Below are 16,923 nucleotides of genomic sequence, written 5' to 3' on the forward strand. Positions count from 1 at the left end.
TTCATTTGAGAGCCATCATCTCATAGCTCTTGCACGTCATAGATAGGAATCTATAAGCTAACTGTTGAGATGTTCTTCATCATGGGTGTTCTCAAGTATAATGATTTATAGAAGTGTGTCCACATTTTCATACACACATTGAGAGCCATCATCTCATAGCTCTTGCACGTCATAGATAGGAATCTATAAGCTACCTGTTGAGATGTTCTTCATCATGGGTGTTCTCAAGTATAATGATTTATAGAAGTGTGTCCACATTTTCATACACACAATTAATCTATGCTTTGAGGTCCTAGAAAACAAGTGTTTATATTGTGATGGGAACATCACCCTATAATCTTCTTTATGGAGCAAATGCAATTATGCATTTAGAGTTAGAGATTCCTTCTTTGTGAATTTTGTTCAAGCATATAATTGATAAGGATACTTTTAGAGAACAATGGTTATAGGAATTGAAAATGTATGATAAACATTGTATTAATGATCTAGAACACATTATGGTCTATCACAAGTTTGTTAACAAAAGATAAAATGGAAAGGTGATTGTGTATTCTATATTGGTTAGTTATTTAGTTCTCTATAAAAATCAAAGAAATGTGAATGCCATACCTAGTCAACAAGGGAATTTTAGTCCTAATTGGCTAGGATCTTACACTGTTATAGAAGTGGATGACTTTCATATGTACATAGTTGTTTATATGAATAGTCTTCCTTTTAGGGAACCTATTAATATTATCCATTAGTATCATTATTATGCTTAGTTTTCATCTTTTCATACTATTTTTCATTATGATCTTTTATTTTTTATTTTTGAGTATTGTTTCATGCTTTCTCAAAATGTGATGTATAAATTTTCATTAACTATTGTACATGCATGACTTTTTTCATCACCTCATTTTTATTATTTGATTTGTTATGCTATTAATCATGCAAAAGATTAATCATAGAAATAATAAAAGAGAGATTAAATATGTAAGTACATCATAGATATGTATATCATCAAAATATTTTGGTATAAAAATTAGGCAATATACAAAATATGCCCTGTATCAAAATAGTACACCATATCTCATCCATAGGGTGATGAGATTCAGATCTATTGGATCTATGGTACAATGATGTTTTTTACATGTCTATATTCAAGGTGTGGGTATGACTCCTAGATTAGATTTTCTCTAGTTAGCTATGTAATCTACTCTATAGCTCTTGTAACTCGTTCTCTAGCTACTCCTCCCTCTTTGTTATTGGCTACATTTCTAGTACTATGGGTTTAAAGATATCCTTCTCTCCCTAGATCTCACATCCCCTCATAGTGCACCTATGTTGTGGACAAAATCCTTAAATATAGGACCATGTCTCTTAGGACATTCTCCACATAGGATCTCTACTCCTTAGTGCTAGTTTCATATCACATGTACATTCATAATTTATTATATTCATTGTGTGTGTTTAGATAAATAGTTTTCTTATATTTATAAATTCTTTCTTGTACATGTGGATCTCCCTCATATAATTTGAGCTCTCTCTCTCTCTCTCAAGAAGGTGTTGTGGGTCTCTCTCTCTCTCTCTCTCTCTCTCTCTCTCTCTCTCTCTCTCTCTCTCTCTCTCTCTCTCTCTCTCTCTCTCTATCTCACTATATTTGTATGGCATCCCCATAAAATACTCATAGTCTTTGTTGATCTCTCCTTGGGCCTGATTTGCTTGTGGTCTAATTGTCAATCCTCAAACTGGAAGATGTAGGGTCTATTATATATCCTCCAAGGTGATTTTCATCTGTCCTAGTAGAAGAGGTAATTCTCATGTATCCTCATCCCATCTCTCCATCAATGCCAAAAGAAAGGCCCTATAAAAGTGCATATGTGGTAGCCAAGCTACCTAGTATAGGTCAATCTCTCTCAAGACATATGTGGCATATGCTCTTAGCTCTCATAAATGATCATATATGTATACCATTATGTGAGACATGAAATTTTCCCTCATTACTAGAAGCTCCTATAGAGGCAACATTGACCCTTATCAACATCATGTATCAAATAGAGGCATCTAGGCATCAAATTTTGAAAATTAACCTATCCAATTATAGGTCAAATTGTTAGGTAAAGGTCAACTTGCACCTAAATTATAGGTTGACTTCCCATGTATAGGTTGACTTTACATGTACATCAGTTGACTTCCCATGTACATATCAACTTCTTAGGTGCAAGTGACTTCTTGAACTAGGTATCAAAAATAGGTTCCTATGACATTTACAAAAACTTCCTAAATCTATGGAAAGAATAAAAATGGAAGGAAAATAGAAAGAAAAGAGCATGTATATTGAGGCCTACCTCATCTATCTCTATGAAATCTATCACTTCCTACCAAAGCACCTCCATCCACATCAGTGATAGTTCCTCCTCCTTCACCTTCAAGTAGGTTCTCCAAATAAGATTCAACAAAGGTAACTTCTCTTTATAGATGTTCTTAATTATGTTACTTTTTGGACTTGTTTTCAAAAAGTTATCTTTTCTTTTGAGAGATTAATACTCTCTCTCTCTCACACTCATTGGTCATGGAAACTCCAATTTGGGCATCATTACATGTGTTAGAATCATGGTTTGGTAGCCTTCCTATCTAGGTAACCTTCAAACACATTTAGAAATCATCTTGAATGGTTTTGAAGGATACTTTTCTATACATTACATACTTTGTTCATTTTTGTAAACATGATTTCTCATTTCACCTTTTACAATGAGAAAATTGAAACATGGGGCATATACCCGTGAACTTCATCATATGTATCTAGTAAGTCCTAGGTGGTTTTGATTATCACAAACATATGATTTTGCGAGATGCATTTACTAATATTTTCTTGTAGAAACTAAGCGTGTGGACTTGGACATATCCTTTTTTTGTTTATATATATTTTTCTTAGTTTAGATCGCATATGCATGTAGTGTCATATACCACTAAGTGGGGAAAATGTACAATCTTAAATTCAAAGAACTTAAATATACGATCTTTTAGCTCCTCATTAGTGTGTTTGCATTGTACACTTGCACTTGGAACACACATCTTTTCTTTATATTTCTCTCTCTTATACAAAATTTAGGTAGGACCTAACACATCCTCCTTATTTTCCAACATTTCTCTCATTCAAGGACTGAGGTAGGATCTAATTTTAATGAACCCTCCTCTTTCTAGATCCTATTTCTTTATTTCTTAGTACTTGTTGCACATTACATCCAGGCCTTCTATAATCCTCAAATCTAGGGTATCTCCTTAAGAATCTAGCATCTTAGTGTATAGGGTGACCTAGTTAACCTATACTAGTATAGTGTGAGTAGGTTGACCTATATTAGTACATGTAATGGGCACCTAAGAAATACCCAAAAAACTAAAACAACTGCTGATAATGATTTTAATGTCTTTGCATAGATTTGAAACCACATAACATGAACAAGAAGGAATTTATGCAAAATTGAGGATTGAACTACTATTGAAATAATATTAGTTTTCAAGCTAATAAAATCAAATACATAGAAAACTTTCCAACTCACTAATTACTCCAGCATTATAACATGTTATTCTAGTCATGATTTCCCAACTTGTTGCTACAGTAATATGCTACAGTGTTGGTATAGTAAAATTTGCCTTCAACCAGTCCAAGACTCTCATAAAAACATTCCTCCACAATGGCATAAGTATCGGACAAGGAATGTGAATGGTATGAGCAAACATCCAATCTTCCTATAGTTGGAAATGCACCCAAGTGCCCTATTAATGAAGCTAATAGCAATGAATTCCACAGGCCAAACCCTAAGGGAATGACATCTAGAATGTCACAAGAGAGGATAGATGCCATCTAATGCCAAGAACAGATCCATAACTCACACATCCAATTTCTTCTCATATTCAGCTTTCCTAACAATAGCCACGAGCTCTCCTTTTATTCCTGCTTCATAGGGTTGACCACTTTTCACAATAGATGTGGGATAAATAAAATAAAATAAAAGGCTAGTGGTCACACAACCGGACAACTACTAAAGTGGGGACATTACAATCTGCCCCCTCAAAATTGCTTGTCCTCAAGAAATCTCAGTCATGCTTGTTGTAACACCTACTCACTCTCCCAAGTAGCATCTTCCTCTGGCAGGTCTCTCCACCTGACTAAATATTCTTTAATCACCCTGTTCTGTAGATTCCTCTCCCTAGTATCCATAATAGCCTTAAGAATCAATATGAGCTTCTCCTCCTCATCTAATGGTGGAAAATCTACAGAAGGCACAACTCTCTAACTGATGGCTTTCTTAAGCCTCAACACATGAAACACATTATGCACTTGACTACCCTCTGGAAGCTCAATCTCATAGGCAACCTCACCCACCTTGTGAATCACTCTATAGGGCCCATAAAACCTAGGCTTTAACTTCTCTGCTCTTCTCTTCTTGAGTGATGACTATCTGTATGGTTGTAGCCTCAAGTAAACCATATCCCCAACCTCAAAGCTATGCTCTATCCAATACTAGTCAGCATACTATTTTTGGTGATTTTGGGCTTGTTGTATTTTCTCCTTGAGCACCCTCAAAATATCCTAACTATCCCAGAAGAAGTTTTTTTTCTTGGGCACTCTAATATCCCCCAAAACCATATCTATGAAACTAGGTGCTTCATAACCATATAGTTCCATGAATCGAGTCATCTCGTTGGACATATGATAAGTGGTGTTATAACAATACTCTCCCATATGTAGCCATTTGACCCAAACCCTCTAGTCATGTGTAGTCACATAGTTCCTCAAATATCCTTCCACCCATTTGTTCACAATCTTTGTTTGCCCATCTGTCTGTAGATGATAACTAGTGTTAGGTGTAGTATATGTGCCACACAATCCAAACAATTCCTACCAAAAAAACTCATAAATTTACTATCCCAATAATTGAGAATGAAAGTAGGTAGCCCATGTAACCTGAATATCTCTTCAAAGAAAAGATCAGCCACCTGTACTATTTTGTAAGTGGATGGAATAGTAAAGAAGTGAGCAAACTTCATTAACCAGTCAACTACCACATAGATGCCATCTCACCCTTGTATTTGTGGTAACCTAGTGATGAAGTCCTTAGAAATACTCATGGTAACCTAGTGATGAAGTCCATAGAGCTTCTTTCCTCCCCACAGAGCTTCCTACTCTCAAAAAGAATGGGATGCTTCTCCTAGATCAAGACTACCCCAATCCCATCACCTAACGCATCACAATGAAGCTCAAATGACTTCATGAAGTTTGATAGAGCTAATACTTGACATGATGACATCACCTTCTTGAAATGATTGAAGCATCTCTAAGCTTCTCCTATCCATACGAAGGCTCCTTTCCTGGTAAGGTTTGTCAAGGGTGCAACAGTCTATGAAAATCCCTTAACAAATCTCCCATAAAACCCATAGAGACCAAAGAACCCCTTAAGCTATGTAAGGTTCATAGGAGTAGGCCAATCGATAATAGCTCTAATATTTTTAGGATCTACCCAAAATCCATCTATGCTAATGATATGCCCAAGGTATAGTAACTCAGTCAACCCAAACTCACACTTAGATTCCTTAGCATATAGTGACTCTTTCTCCAAAATGGACAACACCATCTCAAGATGTTGTAAATGCTCCTCCCAAGTCTTACTGAAGACCAAAATTTCATCAAAGAAAATCAGGACAAATCTCCTAAGTTGTCCCCTAAATACCTAATTCATGCAACTCTAGAGCGTAACAGGGGCATTGGTTAGCCCAAACGGCTTTACCAAAAAATTGAAGTGGCCATAGTGACACTAAAAGGTTGTCTTCTCAATGTCCTCCACCCTCATCCTGTTTGATGATACCCTGACCATAAATCAATCTTCATAAAAAAGCATGCACCATGCATCTCATCAATTAGCTCATCTATCTGTGGAATGGGATATTTACTATTAATGGTCTTCTTATTTAATGCCATGTAATCAATGCACATGTGCATCATCCCATCCTTCTTCTTTACCAATACTATTGCTAAAGCAAAGGGGCTCTTACTAGGCCTAATATACCCTATCTCTAACAAATCCTTAATCACCTTCTCAATCTCATCCTTGTGTTTCTTAATGATGATAGGGAGTAATCATAACTAGTTTGGCTCCCTCCTCAAGCTCAATAGCATGCTCTATCCCCCTGTAAGGAGGAACCCCATGTGGAATCTGGCCAAAAACTTTTGCATGCCTATCATGTATCTCCTAGATACCTAGTGGATGAATCTTCACCTGTGGTTCCTATGAGGCTAGCATAGTGAAACATTCTACCGCCCACTCTACAACATCATGTTGAAATAGTCTCTACATTATCCTCAAGGAGATCACTCTACATCTCCCATCTGAAAGTCCTCTAAGTACAATAGTTATGCCCTAATGTTGAAACCTCATCTCTAATTTTTCTAGGTTAAGTGTGAACTCAACTAGTGAGGTCATCCATGTCATGCCGAGGATGACATTATAGTCTCCCCTGTCTACTACATAGAACTCATCCTCTAACTCATAGCCATCTCCAAATCTGATGTGAAGATTAGATATCTTCTAAGTGCATAATAATTTGTCACCATGAGCTACCATGACTCTAAACCCAGTGTGCTCCTTGGTCTATAAATCTCTCTTGGCTACTAATTATGCATCTATGAAATTATGTGTAGCCCCAGTGTCAATGAGTGAGAGCACTTTCTACCCCTAGATAGTGTAATACCCCAAAATTGGCCCATTGCCATGATACCAATTCTGGTCTATTTTTAGCCAATCCTAAAGACCTATTCTAATAGGCAATTCTCATTCTGCTATTCGCTACTTGACTTAATTGTCAGATGTAGAAGACCCTAATCTGCATTCATCATATTTCTTATTTAATTTCTATAGTACGTACTCATGTTAGTCGCATTAAACCTATTGATTAATATTTAATTTAATTACTAAGTATTTATACTTTAATTAAATTAAATTATATCCTAAAGGCTAATGTACTACGGAATTAAATTTATTTAATTTAATAAATGTGCCTATTTTAATTAATTAAACAAAATTATTTAATTAAATGAAGAACTTACTTCTAATTAATTAAACAAAGTTATTTAATTAAATAGGAAGCCATTCCTAATTAATTAAATGAAGTTATTTAATTAAATAAGAAAAGTGTCTCTAATTAATTAAAGATTATTTAATTAAATAGAAAAAGTAATTATGAAAGCATATCTCATTTTATTAAATTAAATATCTGAACAAAATCTCTCTTCAGTTCAAAAAAGGGAAATTTTCAGTTCACTATTGATCAAAAATGAGTTAAATCGGTTAACTCCTCTTTCTACTCAAATTGAAACAGTTAACTCCTTATTTTACTCAAATTAAATCTGTTAACTCCCTTTAATTTGGGAATCTCCCTTCATGACTAAACCTCATCTTCAATCCTGACCGTTGATCCGAATCGATCTCAATCGTTGATGGATTCCAAGAAAGTCTATTTAAGAGACCCTCATCTCTTTATTTTGGAGAGGATGAATTGATTTGCTATCGAATTGCTGTTGAAATTCATGCTCACATTTACTTACATTTCTTGCATACATTCTCATTCTTAGTTTAATCTCATTTTAGTTTAATCATGCATATGCTTAATCTAGTTTGCTTTATTTGTTCTTAGATTACATTGCATCTCTCATTCTAGATTAATCTGCATACTCATTCTTAGCTTAATTTCATTGTCAAATCCTTCTTTCTTAGAGGGTATGGTTGCTTAAACACCTCGAATCCAAGGATATCTAACAAACAATTCCCTTTAGATAGAAGGCAACAGGTCGCTTTGCAGGCTGATTTTCGGATGAACAATCCAATGTTCATTCCGGGATGAATCCACATACAATGACCATGTTGAAGTGTGTGTGTTAGCAGAGGCTGCATATTCACGCATACAGATAGTACCCCTAACCTTAAATGTGATTACTTTGTAAGCCCTTGTTAATTGTACCAATGACATCTCATCCTCAGTAATGCTTCTTGCCTTTGTAATTCTATCCTTGTCTAAGTCAGAATGTGGATCCTCCCTCTCTAGCTGTGACTCCTCTGCTGAGAAATACTTCATTTGATTTGCCTTAGCCTTAAGAGGACACTTATGAGATAAGTCCCAAGGCTCTCTGCAATGAAAACATAGCTTTGTCCTCCTCAACTCATTCAGGATGTCATTATCCAACTTATTATCCCTTTTTGGGTGAGCATCCTTGTGAAAAGATTTTTTTTTCCTTCTCCTTGTCCTTCTTCATATATGAATCCTTGTGCTAAAATATGCTCCTAAAAGAAGAAGGTACTAGGTCACAAGCCTTTTTAGTGGCCTCCTGTAACGTAGTTGGGTCATGCCCCTTAACCCAACCCCTCAAGGGATCTAAGAGTCCATCCACAAGCAACAGTACTAACCTCCTCTCTGAAATATATGTGACTGACACAGCTAACCTTTGAAATTCACTACTATACATCTCAAATAATCCCCACTACTTGAGTTGTGCCAACTCTTTAAACTATAACTCAGGATCTTTGGTATCAAATCTCTCTATGAGTCTCTCAATGAACTCCTCATAAGATGTGATCTAATTATGTCCCAGGGTTACCATGCCATGGTGCCACCACTCATGTGTTGGACCATCCAAATGAATAGCCGCATACTTGATAGCCTCCTCCTTAGGCATAGGATTCAACTAGAAGTATGTATCTACCTTCTGCACCCAAGCTCGTACAGTCATCTTCCCTGATGCATCATAATAAGGTAAAGAAAGTTTCCCAACTTTCTTTCTTAGCTAAAAGTTTTGATTTCTCCCTCCTAATCTGGGCATATGTCTCATCCTCATGTCCATATAATCTCTAATAGAAATATCCACCTAAAACTCCAGTCCACTAGCCTCCCAATCCATCCTAAACTGATCTTATAACTTGGTAATATGTGGCTCATTATCTGGTTGAACTGGATCTCTGGGTGGGAAGGTGGGTAGAAGAGGTCTCGAGCTCATTGTTTGAGCTAGCTGTGCAACATGTCTGAAATTATCAACCTCATTCCCATTGTTGTCATGTCCATTGTTACCATTAATGTTATTCTCAAGATCATTTTTGTTGCCTCAGCCTTCATTATTATGATTGCCCCCATTGTTATCATTTCGCCCATTGTTATTTTTTCCATTGTTAGCATCACCTAGATTAATATTAATGCCCATCTGTCTAGTCATAAACTGCAACATCATATCCATTCGCCTATTCTGCTCCTGTTGTATATGTTGCCCCTCCTCTAATGTACCCAATAGTTGTTTGAACATTACATTCTCCTAATCTCAACTGGTATTCCTGCCTCCACCTAACCCTGTATTCATATCATCTTGGTCACTCGTACTACTATCTTGTTCAAAGAATATCTCCTTTGTGTCTACATGGCTCAATTGTATGTCCCTCTACACGAATGAACTAGATTGTTTGTTCTGCAAGTGTGAACTCCTACTTTGTCTTTCTCTAGTATTGCAAAAATTATAAAGCCCTTGTCACATGCTCAAACATAAATGCTTAGCCCTTTTAATTTCTAATTTTAGTATTCTCACATTTTGTAAAGCACTTTTCCCTCTATCTGGCTGTTCCAAATTCCCTACAAGACCTCCACGTAATGGTAGGACTTAAAGCTTTGATACCACTATAATGGGCACTTAACAATAGCCCAAGAAAACAAAACAACTATTGATAGTGATTTTAATGTCTTTGCATAGATTTGAAACTACATAACATGAACAAGAAGGAATTTATGCAAAACTGAAGATTGAACTGCTATTGAAATAATATTAGTTTTCGAGCTAATAAAATCAAATACATAGAAAACTTTCCAACTCACTAATTACTCTAGCATTATAACATGTTATTCCAGTCATGATTTCCCAACTTACTACTACAATAATATGAATAGTGTCTTGCTACAATGCTAGTATAGTAAAAATTGCCTTCAATCAGTCCAAGACCCTTATAAAAACATTCCTCCACAATGGCATAAGTATCAGACAAGGAATGAGAATGGTATGAGAAAACACCCAATCCACCTGTAGCTTGAAATGTGCCCAAGCTTCATGTTAATGAACCTAATAGAAATGAGTTCCAAAGGCCAAACTCCAAGGGAATGATGTCTAGAATGCCACAAGAGAGGATAGATGTCCTCCAATTCCAAGAAAAAATCCATAACTCACGCATCCAATTTCTTCTCATATTCAACCTGCCTGACAATAGCCACAAGCTCTCCTTTTATTCCTACTTCATAGGATCGACCACTTTTCACAAGCAATATGGGATAAATAAAATAAAATGAAATGAAATAAAAGGCTAATGATCACACAACCAAGCAACTACTAAAGTAGGAACATTACAGTACAAGTCTTCTAGGTTGATCTTTACTCCTAAGATTCTAACTCTCAGGCCCTGATTCTAATTCAAATTTTAAGTGATATTTGGATCCTATAGGGGTAAATCATGGAATTTCACTATAAAAATATATCAATGGCCTCATTTGACACGAATGGAAACAAGGTATGAGTACATGAGTAATGCCCCACTCGAGAACCGAAAAGAAATAAACCTAATATATTACAAAGTTCACTGAACTATTTTTTTTTTTTTGTTAAAATTTTATGAAACATCAAAGTAAAAAAGTGGAAGCAATATACATTTACACATATGCAATACAAATATGGATTTTATTCCTTTAGGGTCCCTTTGTGTTGAGCCACGTTTAAGAAAGTTTTAAGAATAGTTTAAGTCTTGATTACAATATTTGTAATCATAAAATGAATCACGGATATATAATCTCATACACAACTGATATAATAAAGTACATCCAAATTGCATCATCCACTACACATCTCATAGGGTATGCAATAATAAATAAAAGTACATCAATATACAATACATCTCCTAGGATCTCAAGAAACATGATACATAGATACATCAAATTAATACAAGTCTTCAAAACAAGAAAAAAATGATAAAGGTACTATTAGAAATAGGGATTACTAAAAGGGGGGGTGAATCAGTAATCTAAAAACTTTGGTCACCAACTGGATATTATTACTTACTTTAAACCATGCATAAAAAAATAATAAAGTAATGTTGAACAGTAACAGTAACAATGCACAAATATAACTCATAACATCATGTTTTGTTAACTAGGGAAATCCTGGCCAAGGGAAAACCTCGATGGGGATGATGCCCACTAAATAATATACTGATATATAAGTTCCTTGTTAAGAGTTGTAGTACAATGAATGCAAGATGAGCCGACTGCCCAAACATGCACTTCCAATTACAAGTAGAGCTCACTGCTCAAACAACTAATCTTCTTTCTTAACTGATCTCTGATCTTCAGCTCAATCTCGGATCACCAAATAGCTCATATAAAACTTCACATGTGTCACTATCACAAAAGTTTGCATATAATCACAATTACAAGATAGCACTTGCAATCACAATCGCTCACATTCTCATCATAAGATGTCCTTTGCATAAATACCATGCCTTTACACAAATTGTTGCTAGGTCAGCTAAAACCACAATCAACTTTTTCAACATAGGGTAAAGATCTAGGATGTCGGCCCTAATTGAACAAGTAATTATTTTGTAAAGAAAACAATTCTTTCCTTTTATTCCGCTGTCATGTTTTGCTTCAAACATGAATATCTATGTTCCATACAGTCCATGTTAACTTCTGAGGTTATACACATCATCACCAACATGTATACTATCTCCATGTAACTTTTCTAGTCATAATATGACATAAAAAACAAGTTATAAACAAAACAATACATTTTCATAAACCAAATTCTATACTTAGACAATTTTTTTATTACCAAACACTAAGTATCTTTATTTTTGAAGTTTCATGTGAACATGTACATCATGTGTTGCCATAAATGACAACAATTACATATTACTATTAGCCAATTGTCAACAATCTCCCCCTTTGGCATTGATGGCAACAAAATAGGAAAAATTGGCTAAGTGACAAAAATTTAACACCACAAAAATAAATATTTCATCTATTACAACTTGTTCATCTTTACATATGCTCCCCCTTGCAATATATTTTACAATTTTATCTTCTCTTTACCTGATTTACAATTTTCACATTATATCTCTCCCCTTTTACTATTCCAAATTTTTTTCTTTCCAATTTTCTACAACTACTACTCCCCCTTTGACATCAATGAAAAAGGTCAAAATGTCAAGATTTGTCCAAAAATGTTGTCCTTCCTTATGCTGATATGATCTTCATGCAATCATCAAAACTAGCCTTCAAAACTATCCATACCCTTAGTCCATGTCTCCTCGGTAGACTCAACTAAGGTGAGAATTGAACATAAGGCATACGATGCAATCTCAACTGCATTAAGATCTGAATAAAAAAGTTGGAATGTTTCCTTGGCCTTGACACATTCCTCTGACTGCTTCTCAATAAAAGATAATTTCAAAGCAATAGATTCTCTGAAATCATATATCCTTTTCAAAATCTATTCCTTTCAAAGTTCCAATTTCCTGATGTCATTGTGAATACTGGTCACTTTTCCTTCAATATCATCTACTTTGCAAGATGGATGTTGGATTTGGTTGGATAAAGCCTCTAGCTCACTCATCTTTATCTCTATCTAACAATCAATGTCTGTAGTCAATTTGTATGATAAGGTACACTTAACATACAAAGTTTTCCCATCTTTTTGGCATTTCCAAAGTTCTTTTATACAAGTATCAAGATTAACCAAATCATTCTTGATATTTTGACAGATGGTGCTAAACAAGTTAGCATCATGGGAAATCTATGCCTTTGCCTCTGCAACATTCAATAAATTGGTAAACTCTTCATCGAATGATTTCAGCAATGTTTGTGCTCTTTATTCAGGATATGGTTCTATGTGTTGTACTGCTAAGGTACTGTGTAGTCTGTCAGTAACTTCCACTAAAGTTCTCTGTAGACTCTTCACTTTCTTGTTCTTCTCAATAAGATTGGTTAGGGATGAGATTAGATCTGTTTGATCATCATCATCAGTAGATAAACTAGCAAGAGAGAGTAGAGTGGATGAATTGGATGGTTTAGTATCATCTTCCCTTTGTTTCTTCGTTGCTTCTTTTGTTCTTCTCTCTTCTTATTTATTTTACCCTTCCTCTCGTTCTCTCTTCTCTTCCAATCTCTTCTTTTCATCTTCCTCAATTTTCTTTCTCATCTCTTCTTCTGCAATTCTTCTCTTTTCTTCCTCTTCCTTTCTTTTCTTTTCTTCCTCAAGCAATTTTTGCTTGGCCTCCTCTATTTTCTTCTTCTCTACTTCAAGTAGCCTCTTCTCTTCTTCAATTTGTCTATACTTGTCCTTAATATCCTCGATGTTAGGTTCATTAGGTTCAAAACCACCAAATGGATTGGTATCATCAATGTTAATGGTAACATTGGTTTGATCAATTTTCATAGTATCACCACTCACTAACACTTCTAAGGTTTTAGGTGCTGAAGGAGATGTTACTTTTGACTCTGACATAATTTGACTAATAGTTGTTGTGTTCTCATTCCTTAGTTTATCCTTTTCACCTACCATAAATAGAAATGGTCTCAATTTATTCCTCAAATATGGTGTGAGGTTATTCAAAAATCTTTTGATTTCTTCTTTATCATCAGTCTTGCAAATAGTCCTAAGCATAGACTTCAGAAGTTAAAGATCTTCTTCCCTTGTAGGAGCCTTCATATGAATGAGTCTCTCATAGTCTTTCTAGTTTATTATGCTCTCAAGATCCTTCAATTTCATATTGTTTGCTATAATATGTCTCATAGTAGATATATCAATCTGGTCCTTCCCAAAATTGTTATACAAATCATAAAACTTGTTCATCTAAACAAAGTTACCTTCAGTAGCAATAGTTGTATTGATCTTCTCTATCTTCGGCTTCCAAGGTTTCCAAGATTTTCCTGTCACTTTCTTAGATGGAGTCACTTTTTTGCTTGATTGGTTTCTTGTTCGTCATCTTCTTCATCACTTGAATCAATTATCAACAATGTTTTCTATCTTTTTCCTGGTCTAGTGGCTTGTTGTTTGACTCTCTTTGTCTTAGTAGACACTACTTCCACCAATCTTTTAGGTTTTCTTTTTAGTTCTCCAGGCTAAACATCAGACATTACTGCATACGAAATTCTTTGTTTAGAAGATGTCTCTACAACTGGTCCTAACAAAGGTTGAATGTTCAGTACACCTCACTTCATTATTTGTCTTACAGCCTCAAATTCATTGTTTGTCATTCTAGCCTCTAATAGTGCCTTCATTATAGACTCAACTTTCTTGTGCGATGCCTTCTCTAAGGTTGCTTGATGAGTTGACTGTGTGATCTCATCATATGTACCAAATCTATATTTTGTTTTGTCTCTGTCTAAATTCAACAACAAATCAATATAACCAACTACTATATCATCATTCAATTCACAACTCAAGGGATCAACAAATGTTTCTCGAGATTCCACTTCTTGAATATAAGTATCATCTGTATCAACCAAAATAAAATGTCTTCCTTAAATCTATCCACAATTGTAGGTGCAATTCTAAATCTCTATTTCATTTCATTATGAAATGTTCTCATTATCAAGTTGCCATTGTCCAATATCTTGTATGTAGGGTGCCTTCTGCATACCTCTGTAATCTTTTCCATTGTGCATATGTCACTACTCATGATGTATGTGACTAATAAGTAAGGAAATCTATTAAGTACATGAAAGAATATGTGATTTATCAATGACTAGAATCTAAACACCCCATTCTTTGTTCTCTTGATCTTTTCTAGGTTCTCTAAGAGTTGCATTCTCATAATTTCAATAAGATTCACTTGCTCTTTCTCTACACATATCTTATATGCTACATAAATTAATCCTATTGAGAGTTCATCAATCTTAGAATTTGCACAAACAGAATAGGTAATAATTTTACTCAAAAAATCTTCATCTTGCTTGATAGTGTTGATCAACATAGTCTTTCCATTATACACTATTAGAATATGTCTCAATTTTCTTCTTGACTAATTTTTGACGTATAGGTACACTGCCTTGTTTACTAAGACCAATTACCTCATGAATGAGGTCAGAAGAAATATCAACTACATTGTCTTACATCCATAATTTACCATCATGTATCCTACTCAATATAATTTGTGTCCATTCATATGTTTCTAAGTCATGGTAGAAGTGATATTTAAACAAGTCTAATTCCTTTAGATGTTCAAATTTGGGCTTCATAGTCAATCGTGATTGAAAACAACTACATATCTTTGTTCATGAATCACTACCAATTGATGCAAACTTGCTATTCAGATAATCTCCTACATCTTTAAGATATACTACGTTGTTCAGAGTGATAGACAACGCTATGTTAGGTTTTCCTTCAGTAGGTTTTACAAAAACAATCTTTAGCTTGGGTCTATCTTCATTCTCAACATTATGCACTACTGACATATCCATGATTCTATCAATTATGAACTTTTACCGAACAAATTTGTGAAAAAATGATAAAATACCTCTTTCTAAAAATAGGGTTTGCTTCGAAATTTCTCTAATAAGTCACTTTTGAATGTTCTTTTCTTTAGATGTGTTCACATTGAAATGAAAATCAATTTTGTACTCCATTTATTACATCAACTTGAACTTGCATTAATTGCATACTTTGAAAAATGAAAAAGTTGTTAATTACGTTTTGTAATTAATTAACTGCTCAAGATCATCTATTTGATCTTCAAGTGTCACCCGAGGTTTACTATAGCCTCCTTTCATCATGAAAAACCTCCTCAAGACTTCCTATCACAAATTCTCTACAAAAACATATTTCTCATCTTCTACTACAGAATTAACCTTTTATGTAATACCAGTAACTCTAAATTTCTGCATAACTTGTTAGATGAGCTCCAAATTACAAGTGAGCTTAGTTATCATCTAAACACAACTAAATACATCTTTTACCAACTTCACTACCTCTAATTCGGCTTCTGACTGAAGTTCTCAAATTGTTATGCTATGAACAAGCTTGATTCAACTTAATTGAGTCAAACTCAACAACTGAGTTTGATCTTCCTCTCTCATCATCATATAAGTTTTCTTTTGAGATATCTACTTTCACAAATGCTTCATTAAGTTCTTCTTGAAGTTCACTAACAATTTTTTTGTGTTCTTCATTGTCTATGTTAGTTCTAGAGCTTCTTTCATGGTTCCTTCTATCATTTCTAATTTTTTTCCATCATTTCTTTTGTTCCTAAAGTTCCTTCCATTGTTCCTTCTATCTCTGAAGTTTCTATCCATTCTACAATACTTTGCTATGTGTCTGAAGTTGTTGCATAACTGACATATTGGTGCTCTACTTCTAGGATTCTATTGATCATTAGGTGCATGACAATTTCAAGCAATGTGTCCTAAGTTGTTAGACTTATAACACACGATCTATCTTTTGTTTTCATAAGACCTTCCTTCTCTTGAAGTCCTTTCATTAGATCTTCTTCTATCTACAGAGTTAGTATTTCTAGACATTCTACTATTTCTTCTATCATTATCATACTTAGGTTTCCTACAATCAATTGCATTATGACCCATACCATGACAATTATCATAATAATAGTCCTTGACATGATTAAATGGCTTATTAGTACAATTTCTTTTCATATGACCTATTTCATTACATAAAAAGAACTTATCTCTAAATTCATACCTGATTGCCTTAGGAGATTCCACTCATTTTGGTTCATCCAAGATTTCAACTTCATTGTTTTGTTGAATTTCTTTGGATTTTTCAGAGGATTGATTGGATTCAATCTTATCATCAAATTTTTCTTTTTCTTTCGAAACTAATTTGAACTTGGGTTTCTTGCAGACATGTTAATT

Source organism: Cupressus sempervirens, chromosome 3 (assembly GCF_028749045.1).
Source record: "Cupressus sempervirens isolate cs-2001-9-10 chromosome 3, ASM2874904v1, whole genome shotgun sequence".
Taxonomy (NCBI): domain Eukaryota; kingdom Viridiplantae; phylum Streptophyta; class Pinopsida; order Cupressales; family Cupressaceae; genus Cupressus; species Cupressus sempervirens.